General features: G+C 39.6%; 1 protein-coding gene across 3 annotated transcripts in view; it reads right to left on the bottom strand.

The window, feature by feature from the left end:
* Positions 1–14,735: 14,735 nt before the first annotated feature.
* Positions 14,736–23,132, bottom strand: part of raly (RALY heterogeneous nuclear ribonucleoprotein) — a 119,185-nt gene continuing 110,788 nt past the window's right edge. For all 3 annotated transcript variants that reach the window (XM_047584125.1, XM_047584124.1, XM_047584126.1), the window contains exon 9: positions 14,736–15,490. The gene's annotated coding sequence lies outside the window, so the exon portion shown is untranslated. The remainder of the gene's footprint in view (positions 15,491–23,132) is intronic.

Genomic DNA, 23,132 nt, shown 5'->3' with positions numbered 1-23,132 from the left:
GAATAAATCTTAAAAACTTACTCACATGCGATGTGCATTTTTAGGGGGGGAAACGGGCTCCTGATGTGGTCTGTAGGCATCATCATCATTCAACTTTTTCCTCATGGTGTGGTGTTAAAAAAGCAAACAAAGAAATCACAAAAACTGGCAATAACGAAGAATCGCAATTTAAATCGCATCGACAGAAAACCATATTGTCCCAGGCCTGTGAAATATGGAGATGACCAGGAGGTGAAGCTTGATCTGATATATCAGGTGTTATACAACAAGAAGAGGGAGTCAACAACCTCGACCCAACTGACTCGGCCTTGATTGCACTTTTTTCCATTTAATCCACCAATAAATTCAAGTAAAGTCACACGGATATAATCTGTTGTGTTGGCTAGCCCTCCGTACTCATGTCTGTAAATAACCATTTTTTTTTTAAACATTTAATATGATCAAATATTACCAGTATAGGTCACAACATATGTCATACAATTACGTGAGACTGAAAAAAAAATAATATACATGGGAATAGTGCAGTTTTTGATGCAGCTTTAAAGGTTCCCTCCTTAAAAACAACCTGACCTTTGTTAGCTGCTGAATTACAGCTCAAGAGGATTTGCTCTATAATTGCCTGATTCATGCCGACCTAATGGGGTCAGTGTAGGTTTTTTTTTTTTTTTTTTTGCTACATTCCTCCAGTTCTTCCCTAAGCTTTAAGGCATCTGGTTTGGGGAGAGAAGGGGGAAAGAGGAAGAGGGATTACTGCAGACAGCTGGTAGACAGACAGGAGAAAGATGCTGAAGTACTGACAGAAAGCAGATCGCATCAGGGCCGGCCATTTTGTCGCAGCTAATGATTTTGGAGAGTTTACTGTTGCCTCATGACTGTTGGGCAAACCTAACCTTCTAAGGGCCAGCCAACGTTTTCTTTCTTTTGTTCTCCATCTTCACAGGGGAGTAGTGAGCTCATTATGAGACACCACAGTGATGTGAAGAAGATGCAGCACCAGAAAATCTAACGGCACAAATGTTTGAGATTTTAGTTTTACAAAAGAAAAAGGTTTGAGAATGAAGACCAGCTGGTTAGTTTGGAAGATAGATTTTTTTAAAGACAAGTGAGGTAAATAATATTGACACCAACCGCTGCACTCCACACCCGTGGTAACAACACACCACAGTTTGTTTGCCGTCTCCAACCTTTTCTGCTCCATGGACCGGTTTTAATCAAGACAATTTCCATCGTGTATATCCAAAATCCTACTTGTAAAAAATAAATACACGCTGTCTTTAATATGAATAAATAAAATGACTTTACTACGCTTTGTCTCTGTGTGGCGGTGTACTTTAAAAGGCTTCATAACCTCGATGGCTTGCCAGTTGTCACAAATTATGAAGTGGGTTTGGAGCATTATGAAACACCTGTTGTAATAAACCTGTGGTTCAAATAGAACTCTTGGTATTTTCTTTTCAATGCAGCCTTCTTTTTGTTGGCACTCTTGGAGTCTTCTGCCGACTCATCATTAGTCCTTTCCCTCTTTTCATAGAACTTCTGCAGGGAGGTTTGCTTTTTTGCTCATTTTTGGCTGGGCCTTACTGCACAGCTCCATCTACTGGACTTAAAAAATTCACAGACAGAAGTGACGGGTAGACGAATGATAAAATAAAACATCCTGCAGCCTTCGATGGTAAATAACAGAGAAGATACAAAGTGATTTGATTCTTTCAGTGCAGCCTGGTACTGGTCCGGGGCCTAGTGTTTGTGGACCGCCATCTTAAAGCATTGTTGAATCAAAGTCCTTACAGGCAACAAAAAAACAACAACAACAACAAACGCAACACAAACTTTCATTACATGCACAAGTGCCGAGATGGGGCACATCACCATCTCTGACTCATCCCACCACAGTTCTTCAACAAACACCATTATCTATACGGTAAGTCAAGACATATGTTAAATAAACTTTTACCTACTGTTCAAAATCGGTTTCTCCTGCTCCCGCCACCAAAACACCTCAACGTCTACTCTGCGCTTGTGTCAGTGGAACATGCTGATTGCCCTGATGTTCCTGATGGGGGAGTTAAGAAGCAGATTTTTCTGATGGGCGGAACGCGTATCATAAAACCACGATCTTGGGCGGTATGGAATTCTCCCATTGACTTCTCTTCGTGGTTCTTGGATCAGTTTGTGGAAGTGAGATAGGTTTATTGAAATTCTGTGCTGCTCACAACAACACATACAGTCATCTTTAATCAACTGCACCATCAAAAGTGGACTTGAATGCCCCGGTGCACTGAACAGCTGCTCCCCCAAAGCAGTAATAAAAAGCGGCCTGTTTTTCTAGGAAGACGCCCCCGTGACAGGAAGAGTCAAGCTGAAGGTCTAATCCTGAGGTAGTCTCTCCATAAACAAGCAGAATCCACGCGGACGGAGAGACGTGGGGAGAGCTGTAGGACATGCTTTCAGTGCAGATTTTATGAGAGGCTCAGCTCCACAACCCCGCTGTTGTTTGGATGAATCTCAGTAGTAGGAATAACACGGGATGAATCGAATTGATATGTAAGAAAATATTGTGACAGAATTAAGTTGGTTTTGACTCCCCAGTCAAAAACAGGGAAACGGGAGGAACTGCCGGTGGTGAGATATGAAAGGACCAGGAGGTGAAGGAGGGAAGCGTTATCTGACTAGTGTAATATTAAAAGGAGGTGACGAGGGGTCCTACGTTCCAAGAAGATGAACATTTTTCTAGGTTCCAGAGAGGCTGGTCATGTCCCATGGGGAGGTCTTCAGTTGACATGTTGCTGGAAAGGTACATGTAATTATTTTAGCAGTTACATTAAATTGTGGTTATGATTCATATTCAGTACTCCAGGCAGGGAGCCCTCTGTTATGTTTGGAGTTGATCTCTGTTGGGAAACTAGCTGACAATGTACAATTCTGTGAGAAAAGCCTTGCGGTACTTTTATGCTCTACTGACTTAGACTGATTAATGGCGTAAAACGGATACTAAACACATTTATGAGGGATTGTTGTGCCGCCTGGAACTGGGCCAGGCTTGGTTTCATGTTCACACACACACATACACACTGGGTGAGTTTATTGCATTTGACCCAGTAGGAACAAGGGCATTGGTCGCAGCTACTTTATTTCAGTTTGTGTTGAGAGGTTAGTTTTCCTTTTCCTATTAACGGATTGTGACATTGTTGGGTAATATTTGGTCTCTGCGTTTTTTAAAAATTGTTTCCTTGTGGTTTAATCTAGCAACAGTATCATACAACAACCTATGTTGCTTAAATCTATACTATCTGGTTTAATGTTGCTTCCCTCTTCTTCAGGATGAGACCCTACTGGTCAGACCTGGGACCAACATGCGTGTTGAATGATCAGATGACAAGTACGCAGCTTTAGTGACATGTTTTCCACAAGCAGCACGGAAATGCATCTCAAACTAGCAACTAACATATGATCACAGTTTAAATTTATGTATGTAATTAACACTAAATTCATTTGGGGTATAGTTGAATATTGTGCAAACAGCTGCTGCTTTGAAACAACAGATACCTAGCTACGGCTATTTCAGGACAATGAATGACAAGAACGGTCCATATCCTCTCAGTGTCAGTCAATTAACAACTTCACCAAACGTACAGCGACTTCCACCGCTTTGGCTTGATCAGGTTTTTCTTTAGTTTTCTTATAATTATATCACATTCAAAACTACCTCTTTGTTCATCCTTTAATTATGTATTTATGTAAGCTGGCCCCATAAAATGCAACTGCAAGGCCAACCTTCTCTGAAGAAGTCAGCGTTCAGTTTTGCTGAAAAACCTCACTTTTAACGGGTCTTACTGAAACTCGGTTGGCATTTTGAGATGTAATGGAGTTTAAATGGTAAGAATTTTAAACTTGGTTTCTGTAGACTTAATTCAGTTGACCTCAAGCGAAGGAGTAACTACATAGTATAATAACGTGAAAACTCCAGATGTCCCTATGTTTTACTGTGAAGAAGTATATTATAAAAATGTTTACATTTAATGAGATATCACTTTAGGAAACATTTTATGCACAATAGGGGTGGGAAAAATATCGATATGGCGATATATCTTTTTCCGATACAATATCGATTTTGAAAGTCTTACCACTGATTTTAAAAGAAACAGAAAAAGTGATCTATCTGTCAGCCGAGCTGTTTGGTGCGCATGTTGGAGCTCGTTTGAATTCAGTTCAGTGTATTGACAGTACTCACAGTTACTGGGGTGCAGCATGAATCCAGTCGGTTTCTTGGTGCGTACAGTCAATGGCTGCAACAGGTGTTTCTCAAGCACGAGGCTCTCGGAAAGCTGTGCTAGCACGAGGAGCTAACTAGCAACAGACCGCAGTGTGGTTACGGTTTCCCATCAATTAAGTAGAATTCCCGACGGAAAAGGGCTCCCGTTGAGCGTCAAGTCTCTCCAGCAAACAAATACACAAAACCGTGCGGATAGGCACGTAATTAACTCACGCTAACTTATAAAGATGTAGCTTACTAATTAAATTTTAGCGGTGACTTTCTTGCTCCTTCTCATTCCTCTCGGCCCCGCACACCTGGGGACCCCGGTAAGTTTTTGAACATAATTAATTGGCCAATCAAACCGACTGACACCTGCCCATAGAATTTACGACACAAGACTATGGTGCGTTCAGGAACCATGTTGAATATAGGACATTCCAAATGCTTAATGTACCTTCCAAAATACCAGTAGTCTTTCCAGTTTTGGCCCATGGGCCGTATGTTTGACACTCCTGCTCTAGACATTAGTCGCATTGGGATTAATAAATGGGAAATTCATATTATGAAAACCATGTGCGTGTCTCGGTTTCAGGTACAGTTTAAAATGACAAGAATTGAAAAGTAAGAAGAGGGACTAACACCATTTGTGTGCAAGCGTACAGGTTACAGTTATAGATCCTGCCTTGACTTGAAGTACATTCTGAAAATCTTCATGTATCGACATAGGTCTCTGCATTAAAATTCTCCAGCTCTTCTCCTCTCAGTTTGATTGGGGGTGAAATTCAGATTTTAGATAGATAGATAGATAGATAGATAGATAGATAGATAGATAGATAGATAGATAGATAGATAGATAGATACCAATGCCTTAGACAAAGAGTAAACTTCTTTACTCAGCATATTCTTAACTAGAAACTCCAGCAAGCTCCTGCTCTTCTGTTGACTCACGGACCATCACTCTTATGCTGCCATACAAGCTCACCAATTTGTCTCCTGCCTCTGTCTCTGCCTTTTTTAAAACAAAGAAAAGACAGGTGGTATGAGAGAGCAGTGAATAAGACGTCTATGTCAAATTGGAAAAACATTCGTTGAACAAGGGAGGTAGACTGAGATAAAATCTGCTATCAGTTTACAATACAGTCTTAACTTCTGTCGCCAAGACGTTTCACCTTGACACTGGAGCCTCTGACTGATTATGGGTCGTTATTCGTAGTAGAGAAACAAAACAGTCCTCCAATGACAGGTAAGTATCTAGTTGTTAACAGACCCTAGTCATGTGATGCCTGATGGATAACACCCACAGATGTTCCTGTTTAAGCCCTCCAGCCACTCCTTTTGAACTGAAAAAGCTACTTGGATAAAACTTTTTCAAACTAAAACACTAAAATAGACGTTAAATACTGTTTTTCGAGGATGGTTTCTATCATTTTAGGTAGTTATTTGACACTATAAACAGGATGTGACATCATGGTAACTAGTAACTGCCATGCCCGCCTGCAGTATTAATTAAACCAAAACGAGTCTGGCAGAAGTGTAGTCGGTCTATTGATATCTCGGCTCCATGTGGCTCCACTCTCAAACCGTACTTCAGATTCTGGCTACAAATTTGAAAGATGCCCATATCTCTAGGAAAATTGTGTCAGTTTGGCCAACCCAAGGAAGCGGTGAGACGTTGTCCTTATTTATAGTCATATTGATGGCCAGAGGAGTTTAACACCCAGGCCAAAATGGTCCTGTTCCATCTGGCAACATTTCTTGTTTTCCTAATCTCCCATGGTCATAATTATATGAAAGCTCTTGCTTAACAATTACTCAAAAATCTCCCATTCAAGAGTCATTAATCAAAGCATACAGACTGGATTAGAAGATGATCCACCATATGGGAACTTCAGAAACCAATACATGAGGAGGTAATTGTTGTCTTTAAAAAGAAAAAGAAAAAAAGTCAATCTTTTCCGAAGGAAAAGAAAATCACATTTGAAAACCCCACACGTTAGTATTTATACTAACTCATTTTGACCTGCATGTACAACACAGCTTGTGGTAGTCAGACCTTGAGTGTTGTATCTTTCTCATATTTCAGATTTTCTGATGATGGATGTCACAGAAGCTGGAATAAGTCACACACATGCTGTGAAGAGCAGCAGGTGTGAACATTTGGGAGGGTGAACGGGCACCAGATGTGTTACTTCAAAAGCACTCCTGCGACCTAGGAAAGGCTGGGGTAACACCATAATCAGGGAACGTAGTAAGCATTAGGGTTAGAATATGACATTTGATTTATGAAAACACTTTGTTTGTTCGTTATTCAATATATTCCAGTCATGTGGGGAAAAAAACTAAGCACATCCAATGGAAAAGTTTTGATATTTTACCACACATTTTAAGAAAATTGGATGTCATGACAGCTTCTCAGAATTGAATCCAAAGCTGGTAGAGCTCCCCCTGGTGACTGGCTGCGGTATAGGTCATAAGCTCCACCTCCATGTTCAAGTTTCTGAGAAGTTTTGTTTTAGTTATTTTGTTTTTATTTATTTGGTGAAGACAGCGCATATGAATGAACACTTGGTACAAATACATGATGTTGTGTACATATGCCGGTTTCAGCTACAAGCTAATTTTCATCTGTAGTTCGCAGACAAAGAATATCATGCGATATCATGATGACAGTCACCACTGACAACCTCTCCGGGAAACGGCCCCACTCACGAACGGTAGTGCTCACACTCTGGCTCCAACATTGCACTGGGATGTCCCTGTGGTTAACGGGAGGAAGTGGAGACACATCGACCACTTTTTTTCGACAGCCTGAGTTTAACAAGCAAGACCAGACTCCTTCTAAATGTGTTCATCCTCCTTGAATTAATATTGAATGGGGTTATGTTTGTGAAATAAAAGTGGAAGATTTACAATTAATTCAAAGAACAGAGAATTAAGTGATTTTAACAGTGTGGGGAAGAGGAAGAGATGAAGCATACCCAAACCATCAGAGTTAATCTCAACACTTTTGTACAAGACATTTGATGCCACTTTCCAGATGCTTTGTTCCAAAACATCAGGTAAGACGAGACAGAATGAGTCCTGTAGCTCCTACAGTAGATGTTGAACTGTCTCCAGCCTTCACACAAGATTGGCCTCAGGTTTGCAGCAGAATTCCTGCTGATAGAAACACAATACCGCCTACACTCAACAGGGGTGCTCCTACGTAAACAGTGTTTTGCCTCATTCATTCACTAACATCAGAGTGGAGCTAAATAAATTATAAGTTGTGTGTGTGTGTGCTAAGTCATGACGCACACTCATAAAACAGAGCGGCGATAGAGATCCGTTAGAGACAGTAGATGTTAAAATATTCTACTGGACTCCAGATGATGTCGGGTTTATTTGCATACAGAGCGCGAAACTGAGATGGGATCAGGGGAAGCATTTGGAAACGCATGTTAATGTCAGGTCTGACCACTCCTAAAGATGGTCACTTGTGATCCAATAGTCCAGATCAGATCTTAATGCAAAGTCTGTAGAGCCCCTAGGGAGCACATGACATTGCGGAGGTCACGACCGAATGGGGCTTAAAAACTCAGATAGGCACAGAGAGAACGTGCCCATTATTATAGTATAAAAATACTATAAGGGCCACTAATGGCCTTCCACTGGATTGGCTGGGGGCTACACCGTGAGCATGAGCCTGGTGTCTTGAGGACGCTGAGACCTCCACCTGCAGCCACAGTGGGCTGATCATCTGGCTGTTGGGTTGGACAGACCAGAGTCAGCGGAGGAGGTTGGACCTTAAACCCCAACCTCCAAAACTATTAGTGACAATGAGAAACAGGTCCTATTTAAAAGCTCCTGCTGGTAAATTGATGATGTCATCATGACATCATTCAGAAAAAGAACAAATGTGCCCAATAACCACGCCCCTTATGGGCATGTTCAGGTGTTTTGATTTTAGCCAGTGTTATCTGAACTGGATACAACACTGAGGTAATGACCATAGTACAGTTAGTTTACAGTTAGGGACATGGACTACGACTCGTGAGGCTGTCAGGACAAAGAATAACATCCATCCACATAGTGCTTTTTCAAGTTAACCTGAATATGGTGTGAATATGTTCTTGTTCCTGATGATGTCATCATGACCTGACAAGTAACCAACAGGAGCTTTTAAATAGGACCTGTTTCTCATTCTCACTAATAGTTTAGAGGTGGGCTGAAAGGTCCAACCTCCTCTGCTGACTCTGGTCTGTCCAACCCAACAGCCAGATGATCAGCCCACTGTGGCTGCAGGTGGAGCTCTCAACCTCCTCAAGACACCAGCTCATGCTCATGGTGTAGCCCCCAGCCAATCCAGTGGAAGACCATTAGTGACCCTTATAGTACTTTTATACTATGATAACAGGCACGTTCTCTCTGTGCCTGTCTGGGTTTCCCGATCTGGACTATTGGATCTCAAGTGACCATCTTTAGGAGTGGTCAGACCTGACATTAACATATGTCTCCAAATGCTTCCCCTGATCCCATCTCAGTTTTGCGCTCTCTCTGCAAATAAACTCCAAAATCATTTGGGGTCCAGTAGAATATTTTAACATCTATTTTATGTAACAGATCTCTACCACTGCTCCAGAAACAAGAATGGCTCTGTTCTATGTGTGTGCGTCATGACTTGGCATACACACACATCTTATTATTTATTGATGTTAGTGAATGAATGAGGTAAAACGCTGCTTATGCGGGAGAACCCCTGTTAAGTGTAGTGTAGGTAGTTTTTAATCCAATCAGGACTCACTCAGTACGTTTACACGTACAGCTTAATTGAGCTATGCTCAAAATTCATCATCAGCTGTAACAACTGTAATAGCCTACTAAATATGTTAACCGTGTAATTGTCCACGAATTAGCATTTACTGACTTTAGCATGACTGAAGAAATCAAATGTTAGCGTTAGCTTGGTGTCCCGGACATGCGAGAGCACAGAACATTAACATCAAACATAACATTATATGCAAAGTGAATCACTTTTACTCACCAAACAAAGCTTCATCAGTAAAAATCAGTCTGTAGTTCTCAGGATGACTGTACAGGTACGGGTGTAATAAATGGGCCGGGCTAATAAATTAACACCTTAGGTGTCATATCCAGGTTCAGAGCTCGTTGTAGTAATGAAGTTAAATGTTGCACTGACACTTACAGAGTTAATTCACCAACACTTAATTTTGATTAATTATTTGTCCTCAGGGAGTTATTTTTAACACATTTAACTCTACAAAGAGTATAATTAAGTCAGAATTTTAACTTCACAGCATTTACTGTGTAGGAATAGTCCACATTCACCATAGAGGCAAGGAAAAAGGGAAATAATGTGAGGGGACAGATCTTCCTTATTGAACATGTCTTCTCTGGAAAGAATAGGCCTTTGGTCTTAGAAGTTACTCTCCCCATCAAAAAGCAATCGTTGTAATGTTTTGCCTTGTCTGCCAGTCTGTGACTTCAGTTCGAATTCATTTTTGACGACTCATTCAAATCAGCTTTGACTTTTAGGCAGATGGCCTCTCAATAGCATCAGTCACTCTTTGAAATTATGCAGAATTCATAGTAAAGCAACCCAAAACCCAAAAAATTCCATCACCATTACGTTGCTATGAAATGTGCAGTTGTCAAGATGTGAGAGGGCTCTGCAATGAAGAGCCATTTTCTTTTTTTTGAAAAAGCTGTCTTTGGTCTGTGCTCGATATGTCAGACAGCTGCACCCTTGATTCATGTGTCCAGAAGACATTATTCTAGCAGACCTGCTCTTTATGATCACTGGCAACATACTTTCTCTCTTCAATAAACTTTTTACTGAAGGCCTTACAGATCTCTATATCTTAGCATAATGACACCACATACTTAGGTTTCCAAAAGAGCAGCAGACCAGGGAGGCTTAAATCATTCAGGGGTTCTATTTATTACTAACTTTAGGGAAAAATGGTGAGCAGTAAATTGTTTTAGTGCCATAGTCGTATGAATTCTGAATTGTGTCCACTGCTAGTAAAAGCATTGTGAGAAAAAAAGAGGGAGGAGGACGGGGTGGATAGATGGGACAACCAATCTCTTCACACAAAAAAAGGTGACAAAAAATATGAGAAATGTGAAAGAATGAAGTCTGAACTTAAACATCGATAGATGTAATTCAAAAAGGAGAGGTCATGTAGAAATGATTATGTATTGTGGAAATATGAGTTTTCGAGCAGTGTTAATTTCGTTACGACGACAATGATTCGTCAACGACCATTATTTCTGTGACTAGAGCAATCTGAAAAACAGTCATAGAACATATACACAGCATTTGCTGAAAAGCACCAAACTGTGAATGACTGAAAAAGAGCCATATCAGAACTGTCGAATTCAATTCAATTCAGCTCCAGTCTACGTAAAATCCAGTGTTGTAAACTATATTAAGCTGGCAATGCAACCGTAGAATAACAAAAACTTTATAAGCTGCGTCATTTTTTATTTTTAAAGGTCAGATATTCAGGCAATTTTAATTTTGTGGGAGACGGTTGCAAAGCCCCAAAGCTGTTTATCCTCTCTGTGCAGACACCTGAGGGTACAATCAGCTTCTCCTTGTCTCCCATGATGTCTACAGATTTGCTTTGGTTAATTTTCTTTTTTTTAGTTTGAACTATTCAAAATGCACAGCTCCAGCTTCTGGTTTTCCGCGCATGGAACTGAAAGCTTTGCTTCTGTAAAAAAAACAGATGTCTCTAATCTGTCTCTAATCAGGCACTGTGTTTACGTCTAGGTTGAATCAGTGGATATGCTCTAGTATTCAGACTCAAATATTAGATATATTGTTTTACGTTTGTTTTTAATGAGTAAGCAGGCAGCTTCAGTATGAGGAGCCCTCAGAGGACAAATTTAAACCATTAACCCCCAGCGCTTTAACGCTGTGTAACGTGATCAAGTTGTGGAATGAACAGCTTTGAGTATGTTTTGAAAGACAACATGCGACTATGCAGGAGGGTCCATAAGAGAATGAGGTCAGCAAGACAAAAACTCAGAGGACCACATGTGATTTAGGGGATTTGGACTAATATTTTTAATGTCAATCACTGTGATGGACTGCAAATAACCTTCAATGTGGGTGAAACATATCAGATTGTTAACACGACAGGAAAACAAAGACTAAGAAGTCAAGAAATGTAGACATAGAAACACTGTTTGCAAAGCATGTGAGCTTGAGCTCGCTCAGCCGGAAAAGAGTTCATTAATTCTCATGAAGATTTTGAGAATGATGGAAGATTTTTTTAAAGTTACAGGCAACCAGCAGCATTCTCACAGGAGAAAAACAGATATGTCTTTTCTGCTGCACACATGGTACAGTGGTTTGGACGATTTGCTGTCATGTCTGACTGAAGCTGGGCCATGGCTCTTATGGTTCAGGTTAAATCTTTAACAGTAGCTCTGAAAATCCTTGAAGATAATCTACATCATGTTGTGTTATATTTGTTGTTGTTGTTTTATTGCTGCAGTCTTTCCTGTTACTAATTCAGAAAGCAACCTTTTCAACACTATTCATTTTAATAATTAATTTATCCTGAAAACGAGTGTCTGTGTATAGTGATTAATTGGTAGGGTTTTTTCCTTCTAGGCGAGGGAAAACAAGAAATATAAAATCTACAAAGAGCTGTTTACAGGTTTAATGATTTACTGTATTTGCAATTAACTGTGGTCACCAGATGTGCTCCTGTTGACAAGTGTGATGGGAATGGAGAAATAAGATAAGATAGTACTTCACTGATCCCCGTTGGGGAAATCCAATATTGTCAACAATGATAAAAGTATAGAGGACAAGATGTGCAACTTTTTCAGATTTTAAAGCAGTGATCACAAACTCCAATCATTTTGTTTGAATTTGTTTTTTATTCTGAATATTTACATGTGTTGTAAAGGCCTCTGACACCGTCTCAGAGCAGACAGAGGAATCAGCATCATCATACAGTATGCACAAGTCATTAAAAATAACAGCAAAGCCTATTTAACGTCAGCATGTTGAAATCAGACAGGAATGACAGGAGAAGGTGGAGAAAACGGGGAGGAAGAGAGAAGAGAGAGCCATTATCTCCTAAAGGTAAAGATGGTCAGCAAAACAGGCCCCGTTCAGACCTTGAGTTAACATCCGGCCTGGGCAATGTGATCGCAAGTGGCCAGATTGAAATATAGGTGTGAATACACATGGGACGCATTTGAGTCAGTACGTTTACGTGCACATGAAAAAAAAAAAAATTTTATTATTGCCTTAATCTGGCTTTAACTGGACAACTTAAATACATGTAAACACGTTACTCTGACTAAAATCGGAGTTCTCATTATCCCATTAAGACACCCAGATAATGCGATTGGAGATCGATTTTCTGCGGCATGTATACGCTTAATCTGGACAATGCACCTGTGCATGCTCCACAACCGCTGCGCTGGTGTATGACCCCGGAACAAAAACATATTTAAAAGCTGGTCACAGAAGAAGAAGGTCAACAGAGCCGGTAGAAGAAGCACCTGAGGGATAGCGGCATCTTATCTGCACCATAAGTAGCATGAACATTACGTACGAGATTATTATCCATCTTGTTGTTGTTTAAATGCCGGTCTGCCACATGAACGACTCTGGTTTACTTATTGTATGGCGTAAAAGGTCAACCAGAAAAAGGCCCTGTTAACATGGTATTATCCCACTGACATGACAAACATCGCCACCTAGTGTGGAGGAGGAGGACATGTTCCCATCAGTTATTCGATTTTCTCCGTTGCATGTGAACTGGGACAAGGACCACATTCAGAAAGTCGAATTTTGTGCATAGCTTGATTAAGCTGTGCATGTAAACACAGTGATCTGAACTCTGAGTCATAAATAAATGCAAAAAAAGAATTAACAAATTAAATATAATATTAGCTGATTGTGGTGGTGATAACAGCCACAAGGAGTCCAGTAATGTACGTCTCCAATAATCGTGTCTTTATTTACTTTTATTACTGGAGACTACAGTGCGTATAGCAGCTGTCAGGGTTTAATTTTGCAGGTCTTTAAAATAACTAAAGCCAGGACGGAGACAAATGAACAAACTTACTGTGTGTACTTTCAGTGGGAGACAATGACTTCACAGCTTTGTATCAAATTACGTAGCATTATCCCAAATCATGAGGCATAGACAACAACAGTTGCTTCTGATACGAGGTTAGAGATTCATCCTGCCGTTTTAACATTCTACACTGCCCCAACTGATGTCAGTGTTTATTTGCACGCAGAGCGCAAAAATGAGATCAGATCTCCAGATCTCAGATCTTCCAGGCATGACCACAGGTAATTAAAACGAGCCACTTGTGAGCAGATCGCCCTTGTTGGACGTTAATGAAAGGTCTAAAAGTACCAGCTGAAGTTAAATAATCCTTCAGATTACAGTGACAGCATGGAAATGACACTAAACTGTGAACTGAACCAAGAAGTTTGTAAGAAGGTTGGAGATCACATTTGTTTCTAGAGTTTGAAAAAACACTCTTCCTTTGCTCAGTCAGACTAAATCCCAACAGCTTAGACATCACGAGAAAATCAAATTTCAATCAATGGCCTTTGACACAGAGGAAAACACAGGAGAAGAGAAAGAGGACAGTCGTTCTGTAACTCACCCTAAATTCTTTCATTTTTACACAAAATACAGAGTGAAGAGAGGAGACGAAAGAAGGTTCTACTGTGAGTGATGTTGTGGGGCACGTAAACATATAGATTTGATTAATTAGCGTCCATGTAAACTGTTAAATTGGAAAGTCTGATTTGATCAGAATTATTTCAGTCGGGTTGAAGAAGTAATGTCCATATAAACTCAGTCGATGTTTGTCCTCTTGTCCTTACTAGTGTTGAAGTGTCCTTAAAGCCACGCTATTTGCAGCAGGTTACTGCACAAACTTGATGCCAGTCTTACATCATACTAAAAATGAACTGGACACATGGCAGCCAGCACCTACAGAAATGAAGGCTGAATAGGTGATTTAATGTCAGTATGATTGTTATTGTGCACGTAAATGCAGCTATTGCAGACAAATTCCTTCTTGTGAGCAATTTTAATTTGACTTCAGTGGCAATAATACTGAACTATTATGACGTTCCTGTGGCACCACGTGATCCGTGTTCTTATTTGTAAAGGAAATACATGGTTGCATGAGTTATTTTGGAGGCAACTGCACAACGCTCAGGAACTGACACTAGTTTTTGATGTTCCTACGTAAACCCCAACTCTCCACCAGTCCTTTAGACCTAAACAAACTGCTTGGATGAAGGAACTCTACATGTCTGTCTTGCCTTTCTTAATGTTTTTGACATGTTCTCTCTATTGAACTTGTCAGTTCCACACAACTGGCAGCTTTTTGTTTCACTAATCGGATTATCAACAATATTATCTATATATAGACTAGTTGGAGCAAGAAATCTAAATCTGTGAATGTTTAAGATGTATTTATTTATTTATTTTTTAATTTTTTTTTAATACCTCCATATAAAGCGGTTGCTGCTGTGCACTGACTAAAAGACTGTCTTGCTTGTGTCATAATTAATTCCTTATTGGCTTGTTTCTCCGTTAACCCATAAGTTCCTCCAAAATCTAATCAAAAATTCGAAATATCTTGCAAAAAAAATGTTTTAAATCAACACGCTCTCAAACAGTACGCGGCCCATTAAGTTGCGTTTAAAGTCCTGGAAAGCAGCAGATGAACTGATGAGCTCCAGCTTTGCCGATCATAGCAGCTGTCAACAGAAAAATGTGTGTGTGTGTAAAACCTGTTGCTTTAAAATGTGTTTTGACAACAGCCTGCTGTTTTTACTACCTTCCCGGGGCTCTAACACAGTGTTGAGTCTGTCTCCATTGCTGTGTGTTTTTTCTTATTTTTTCATTCACGGGCCTGTGCGCTAGTGTGTGTAACTCATCAGTTTATAGTCTGTTCTGGCAGTACCCTGCTGTTTTAGTGTCTCCCTGTGGCTTGGACAAAGTGTCAAGTCTGTTTCTCTGCTGTGTGTTTTTTGAAGTTTGGCCTGTGTGCTTGTGTGTGTGTGTGTGCTTGTGTGTGTGTGTGTATGTGTTCTTGTGTGTGTGTCTCCAGCTCCCTGCTGTTTGATGCCTTCCTGTGTGCTGTTATAATCCAGTTTTGACTTTCCACAGCTCTCTGTTTCTCTCTCCCTCTGCCAGTCTCTTCCTCTTCCACAGTTGCCAACACCTACAACATAGAGGAAAGAACAATTAGACCAAAAAGACATAACACAAACTGCTTCAAACAGTATGTGGAAGGTGAGCAGGGAGTAGTGTTCAAAGTAGATATTCAGGCTGTAGAAAAACGCTCAGTGTTTGTAAACAACTTGACATTTTTTGAGGGGCGGGGCTTAACTGGATGCAAAACATCTCGAGCTTGTAAACGGCGGTTAGCATATTTCAATGGACTGTTTTGGCAAGAATGGATGAGAAAAGCGAATATTTTTGAGAATATACTGGTACACTCACGCCCAGAGACCGCTAGTGTTTTTTTTAAAAGTTGACTCTGATTGATGGGACTACATTTACCTACCCTCACACTGTCTTTATCAAGTGAAGGCTCTCCAACAAAGATTTTACAAGAAGTAAGTGTGTGGAGAGTAACGTAGCAAATGAAACTGCTTGGACACCCTGGAAACATGCAAATTACGTTGCTAATGCTAACCGCTAACTTACACCATGTAACAAGAATCCCCTAAATAATGATAACGTAACACGCAATTTCAGTCATGATTTATTCTAATCCATAACGTCATCCAGACTGAAACTGATGATGCATGACATATTAATCTGACCTGATATGAAGTGTATGCATTGTTGATTGTCTCACTCCAGTCCTTTCTTTCAATCATCAAAGCCAAACCAAAATTATCTACGACTGGCAGTGGCTGGTATGTGAGAAAATTTTAGTTTTTGGCACCAAAAATACAGCAAGACGACATTTTTGTGGTTGATAGTGACAGTGTTTGCCTCAAGCTAATTCACAAACAAGGGAAAGAACTGACTGGGTCTCAGGTCGACAGATGACTTTATTTCCTTTTATTTCCATCCATGATAGATGGATGGAGACAAGGAATATCACTGGAAAGGTTGAGCTGAAACACTTTCAAATATTCAGAGAATCCCACTCAGATTTACTATTGCTCCTTTCGAAAACATCAGCGTGTAACTCAAACCCGATGGATTTACTTGTGTGACTTTCTGACTGACTTCTCATTTTGTCTTTTCAGAGAAGCTTCTTCTGGTTGTTTTTGTTTCTGAGTGGTGGCCTTTCAGAATGCAAAGCTGCTGATTGTAGCGCCAGGATGAACACACCACCAGTCAGAAATTTGTACAGTCTGTTCAATTATTCAGTTCAATGAGAAGGTGTGTCCAAAGTTTTGACTGACAGTGTAAGTGGATGAGTACTGTATAAAGAGACCTCAACACATTTCTCTGTACTTTATAGAATAAAAGCAAGATGTAATAAATCAAAATGGAGAAAGGCCCTGGGGATCATTCACGTGGTTACAAACAGCCACATATTAAAACAAGAATGCGTTTGGGCAACTTGCTCCTTTATGACTATTTTATTCCCCTAAAATCATCAAACAGATGCTCAGCACACACTGTGACGTCTAAGAACGTCATATATGTTGAAACATCGCAACGCTCACTCAGTAGATCATCAAAGATAAAAGGCTGCCTTAAGTTCACTCGGACATGACCCTCATGTTGTGTTATTCTATTCACAGTAACAGTTGCACTAATAAATGTACACAACAGAGAAAGAGGCAGCAGCCGACAGCTCCGTGTCATTGACCACCTCTTTTCTGTCACATTTTTGTCACCAGCTGGATTCAACACGGTTGCAGGAGAAGCAGGTTAATCCAGAAGTTGTGACAATGGGGTATTTTCAAATAGGAAGCGAGGGAAAGGGCTCGTTCTTAGTAATCCACACTCTCAGCTTATGTTCTGATTGTTTTACTTTGAAAAAAAAGAAGATGGTGAATACACAAGAGGGTTACCTAGGCAACCGGAACCTGGATTGTCCAGGCTTCTTCGCTAGCTTTATATGTGGACAGGATTCAAGTCTTCTCTAAAGTTTAAGTTAAGTATTGGTATGAGAACACTGACATAACTATGAGGTCTGTCAGAAAAAAAGATTTATATAGTATTGCTTGATAAACTCTGTAAAAAGTAGTTGGATTATTTGAATAGTTTAATATTGAATGCAAAGTAATGATAATAATAATGTATATTTATAGATAGTACTAGGCTGAGTTTAATATGGGAGGTAGAGGGGGCCCTACAAAATCGCTGCATCAGTTTGGGGGTCCTTGGTCTGAAACACGTTGAAGACCCCTGACATGTGAACAAAGATCAAAGATCACTAACTGAGACCTCCCCCAGATCTAAATATTTTAAATGCAAAGACCTTTATATACAGTGTTGTGAAAAAGTGTTAGTCTTATATTTAAATTTGTCTGATCATCTGAAACATTTAAGTGTGACAAACATGCAAAAATAAGAAATCACGAAGGGGAAGCCGACACTTTTTTCACAGCACTGTACAGGGGCTTTGATGTGCGCCAACCATAAAGAAGCTTAACCACTTTAAGGCTGCTGTGAAGTACCGACGGTCGTTAATGTTTTCAAACGCCTCATCTGCTGGACAGTAAAGCAGTCGTCCTGTTTCTGTGGATCAGTACGCTGTCAGACACGCACTCCTGCTGGGACACATGTGAAACAAACTCCTTCTGTCTGAACTCTCAGTCCTCTTTGCCGGGTGTGACGTACCTTTTTTTTTTCTCTCTCTCCGCTGCTTTTCATGCAGAGGGATTATAAATCAGTTTAATCGTCCACATAACCACATAAACCTTCAGCTGGAGTTCATTCTTTGGCAGAATTTCGAAATCTTTTTTAAAATTGTGTTTGGCCCGTGGGTTTTACTGTCATGTGTGAATGGCTGAATGCTGAAAATCTATGGAATTTGTGTCGATATAGCAGAATCCAGAATGTCTTACGTAACGCAACCCTGACAATCTGCATGCTTTCCATTAGCAACGTGCACGCTGCTCTTTACAAGATTATGGTATAAGTGGAGTAAGGATTGTAATGGACCTGCTTTGTCAAGCTAAAACAGAGATCTTCGAATTTACTAAGCCAACCTTGGGTCCGCACCCACCAAGGGGGGTGTGCTAAAACTTGTCTGATCCGAGCTCACAACCAGTTTTCACCTGTTTCACCTGTCACCAGCTTTTAACCAGTATTGCATGTATGTCCCTACATGTACAATATCCAGGGATGGCCCAGGGCGTGCCGAATCTCCGGTGTGTGGGTTCAATCGCGATTTAAAAAAATAAGAAAATTTAGAAAAAAAAACGTTGATGCAGGATATTGTCAGGTTTAAGATGTCAATTGAGTTCAACTGAGTAAAGCAGCTTTCCCTCTCTAAACTAACATCACTAGCCAATCAGAAGCAGGGTGGGGGTGGGTCTTGGAAAACTTGAAATCCAGCTGCAGCTGTTGTTGCATTCAAGACAACTTGGGAAAAGTTGTCAAACTCAGAAATGATTGCTTCCAAAATAAAAAAATGTAAAAAACTTTCTGCATATATTTTAATGTTCAGCAAACGTTGCCAATATATCAAATTTATTTTTCCTCCTCCGAGTTAACCTGTAACATGAATGTAATGTAATGTATTGTATTGGAAGTCTGAATTTTCTGAGAGGGAATGTAGAATTTCAGAGTTTTCATGAAGGCATCTTCTATATCCTGTTTTTCATTGATTGATTGATGAATTGAAACTGAATTAAATGGTTCAATTGCCCCGCTTTTGTTAGATACAAGTATGGAGGTGGGAACCACTGCCCTAAGCGACACTCTAATGTGTCAATCCTCGCAACTAAACAAAAATACCAGGCTGGTTTGAAATGAATTAAATTAAGCTGTTTTGATAGTGAATTGGATATATTCGCAATTTCATGGTTGCACATTCGGCCTGTATTTAGTCATACGGTCTTCTATTCATCATTGTTGTGTTAGTCACCCTAGCAGACGCAAAGCAGGTCTGTTTTTGTTTCAAGCTTTTGTGTCTTACTGACTGTATTGCCATGAAATTGGGAACAGACGTCCACGCTGCCCAAAGAACAAACTCTAATGACTTTGGTCATCTTCCTGTACTAGAAGGTTTTGTGGTTATGCATAAGTTTTTTTGAGAAAAAAAACAAAAAACAAAACATTGGCTGTGTGCTGGAAAGTGAGGAGACTCACGTGAAATACATTACAACAAGGGATTTTTCTTTTAAGAAAAAGCTGAAAAGCTGTTTTGCGTTCTGAAAATGCTATGGGATTATTCATCACTTTTTCTAAATAGTAAAGAGGATGCAGGCCAGATGGCTTCATGTGTTTGGTCTTTAATTTAACAGACGGAAGCAATTTGTAGAACGCAAGTCTCGCCTTTAATCTCCACATGAGTTGTTCCTGCAGGGAGATCCGTGCAATGTATTTGTCAAAGTGAAAAGCTGAAAGCTAGAAGTTCTCTAAAAAGTGGAAACTGTTAAATAGAAATGTTTCAGCACTGACATGATTGGGATTTAGTTCACAGCACATTTGAGCTACACACAGGAATACAGAGAAAAGTTGAATTCAAGATTTTGATCAATTATGGAAGGCCTTAGATTATGCTAATAAAGGAATGTTTAAAGTATAACAGTAGCAGGAGAGAGAAAAAACGTTCCTGATGTTCCATTAAATCTCCAGTGTGTCCTTTTATTATTGGAGGTAATGGTATCAGGAGTGAAACATGCAAACCCAGGGCGGTCGTTTAACCTGAACTTAACCTGACCGTAACTGGAGATGTCTTCTTCTTCTTTTATTTTGCCTAAAGCCTTAGTTCACATCTCACTGGACAAGCATATGAATCCGACACTTCATATTTGGGCCCCTTTTTCTTGGAAAGAATCAGAAGTGAGTCTAGTGAAGATTTGAACATCGAGTCTCTTTGTTATCCTTGATTCAAGGGGTTAACTCTGAGAGGTAAGAGAAAACCGAGGGAGTGTGAAAGAGAAAGAGACAACATGACAAGTCTTTCTTTTAGATTCAATATCCAAGGATGAAATAAATGATTTTTTATTTAAATTAAATAAATGCCTATTAAGGTAACACAAAAGAGTTTGCATCTCTAGCCCACTTATGGTGGTAGTGAAATAATCTTCAAAAAGAAGTAATGAATTACAATGACGTTTAGTTATAAATCTATAAACAAAATAAAAATCCATCCATTATCTTTAATCGCTTATCCTTTAGAACAGAGGTATCAAAATCATTTTAATAACCTATAAATAACAACAACCAAAGGGTGTTCCCTTTGTTTTAGTGCAAAGAAGTACATCAAGAAAAATGAACTATGCTTTAAAGATTTTATGAACAACCTAAAATTTCTTCTTCACATTACGACAGTGAACATATTAGGAATACCAGTTACTTTTATTTAAAAAACTGCAATTAAAATCCCTCTGGTGGGTAGGCTGTGGCCTGTGGGCCGTATGTTTGACACCCCTGCTTTAGAGGGTCCCAGGCTTGCTGGAGCCAATCACAGGGCAAGAAGGGGAGTACAGTTTTAACAGGTCGCCCATCCATAAATAAAGTAGGTCTTTCAGTTGATGATAGATTAAGGATAAAGATAGACTAAAATATTTAATCGCGATTAATCGCAACATTGAGACAATTTAATCTCACTTTTTAAATCTGTTAAAAAAAAGTCTGTTTTAAATCTATGTGATACTATTTCAGCACATAGAAGAATGGGAAATACTGTCAGGAAATATTGTTATCGAGGCTTATCCATTGCACTTCGGTTGCACATAGCTGAGGAAATTTATGTTGTCCTGTTCAATAAAAAGCTGCAGGACTCCTCAGACAGAACGGCCCCGACTACAGAGATGAAAATAAGACATCCGTAAAAGAAAGCACCGTGAAAACAGCTCATTTGTGTTAGTTTTGATTTCCATGATAAAGATCACGAGCCGGATTTAAATTCCCAATGGCTGAAGAGTTTACTATGCTGTGAAGCAGCTTGTCTTGCCAAAGCAATTTGCCTCTTTGTTTTCTTCAGATCACCAGATAAAGAAATAAGCTCCCAGTTTATACATACTGAATACCTCTCACTGGTATCTGTGGACTTTATCAAACACAAGCTGGTGGAGTCAGTTACAATAATATACATCTGTGCGCATGTTTCAGACATAATATATTTAGTGGCGTTTCCATTTAATATCAGCAAATCAGATGCTTTGTCAGAACTTGGATCCAAAAACTTAGAAAGATGTTATATGACAAAACAAGACCTTCCTAGGAAAATGAAAACATTTGATGATACGGAGATGACCTAGAAGTAAAAAAAATATGTTATGCAAGCTTCCCAGAACAATAGATTCTATTACATGTACATTTACAAGGCCAGTAGCATTAATAAAACCCTGTATTAATAGAAAGAAAAAGCACAAATAAATGAATATGCTCAACATTTTTTCAATTGCTGAATATCTAACAAGCTTTCGCTCAGCAGCCTGACAAGAGTGGGCTGCAAAAACACAGCAGTAAATCCACACTTCTACTGTAACATCACAGGAACCTGAGCTCAATCAAAACCAGACCTTTGTCCTTCTGATGTTAAATCTAGTATATCTTTTTCCGTCAAATGTGTATTTACTGAGGCCTGCCAGGGATTGTGCACGCATCTGGCAGCAGGGTGCTTTATTTATATTACCTTTTACCCTCAAGTCTGCACAAATTGCAAATTTCCTCTTGTCTTTAAAACAAAAAAAAAAAAGTTCCATATTGTTTGGATTTTCCCCCATTTATGAACAGCGGCGACTCCTTTCACAGTCTCGGAGCAATTTAAACCACCCTAATTTAAACCAGTGAATCCTCTCAGGCTCTTTGACTGTCACTGTACGATTAGCAGCGAACAAAGGAAGAAAAAGGAATTAGCTTCAGAATATTTACACAAATTGGAGAAAATGATACAGCAGCTCACTAGAACTGGGTCACGCTAAAATGTCATTTACTTTTTCCTGTTAATGATTCTTTCGCGAAGATGGGTAGCACAAAAACAATGTTGGCCCAATTCCTAGAATAACAAAGTAAAGGACCAACACACATTACAACTGAGGCGCCCATGAGCAAAGTTTTCCATCAACAACTTATCTAGTGAAACTGCTAAAGCTCCTGGGCAATTCTGATCAGCGTGTTCCAGAGAAAGAAAGCCTGGCTCTCAGTGAGTTAATAAAAAAAAAATGAAAATGACAAATACCAAGGATTTGTTTGCTTGACATTGAAGACCGTTTTAAATTCAAAGTCATGATTCAGTTAACTCTGGTTTGCCCCTTCAAACCATTACCAAGAGTTCTTCTCAGATTCAACATGGAACCACAAGGTTCAACACAGGTTCAGCAAGAAAATAAAATTAAACCAGTTGGATGAATCAGAAATGCACGTCACCACTTTGTTACGCACAAGACCTCATTTGCTGTGGTTGAGAGAGGAGCTAACAGAGCGCAAGACAAATCAGACGAGACGTTTTTATTAGTGGATCAAATGGCTCCTGGAGCTTCAGTCCTACAGAGCTCTTAATCTGAATCTATACAGATTATATACTGTGCTCCAAATTTACTCAGCTGGCACATTTTTGCCTTCTTTAAACAGGACCAGGGGGATGTTACAAATTGTTTTACAGAGAGTTGAACCCCAAAAACTCAAAACCAATGTGCCAAATGTTTGTCTGAATCTGTGTGAGTTAAACTCAAAAGTTGAATGTGAGCAGAGCTTAAATGTTTAGTATTACA

Source organism: Mugil cephalus, chromosome 4 (genome assembly GCF_022458985.1).
Source record: "Mugil cephalus isolate CIBA_MC_2020 chromosome 4, CIBA_Mcephalus_1.1, whole genome shotgun sequence".
Taxonomy (NCBI): Eukaryota; Metazoa; Chordata; class Actinopteri; order Mugiliformes; family Mugilidae; genus Mugil; species Mugil cephalus.
The sequence above is the reverse complement of the archived record's forward strand: the minus strand, read 5'-3'. Positions and strand labels throughout refer to the sequence as shown.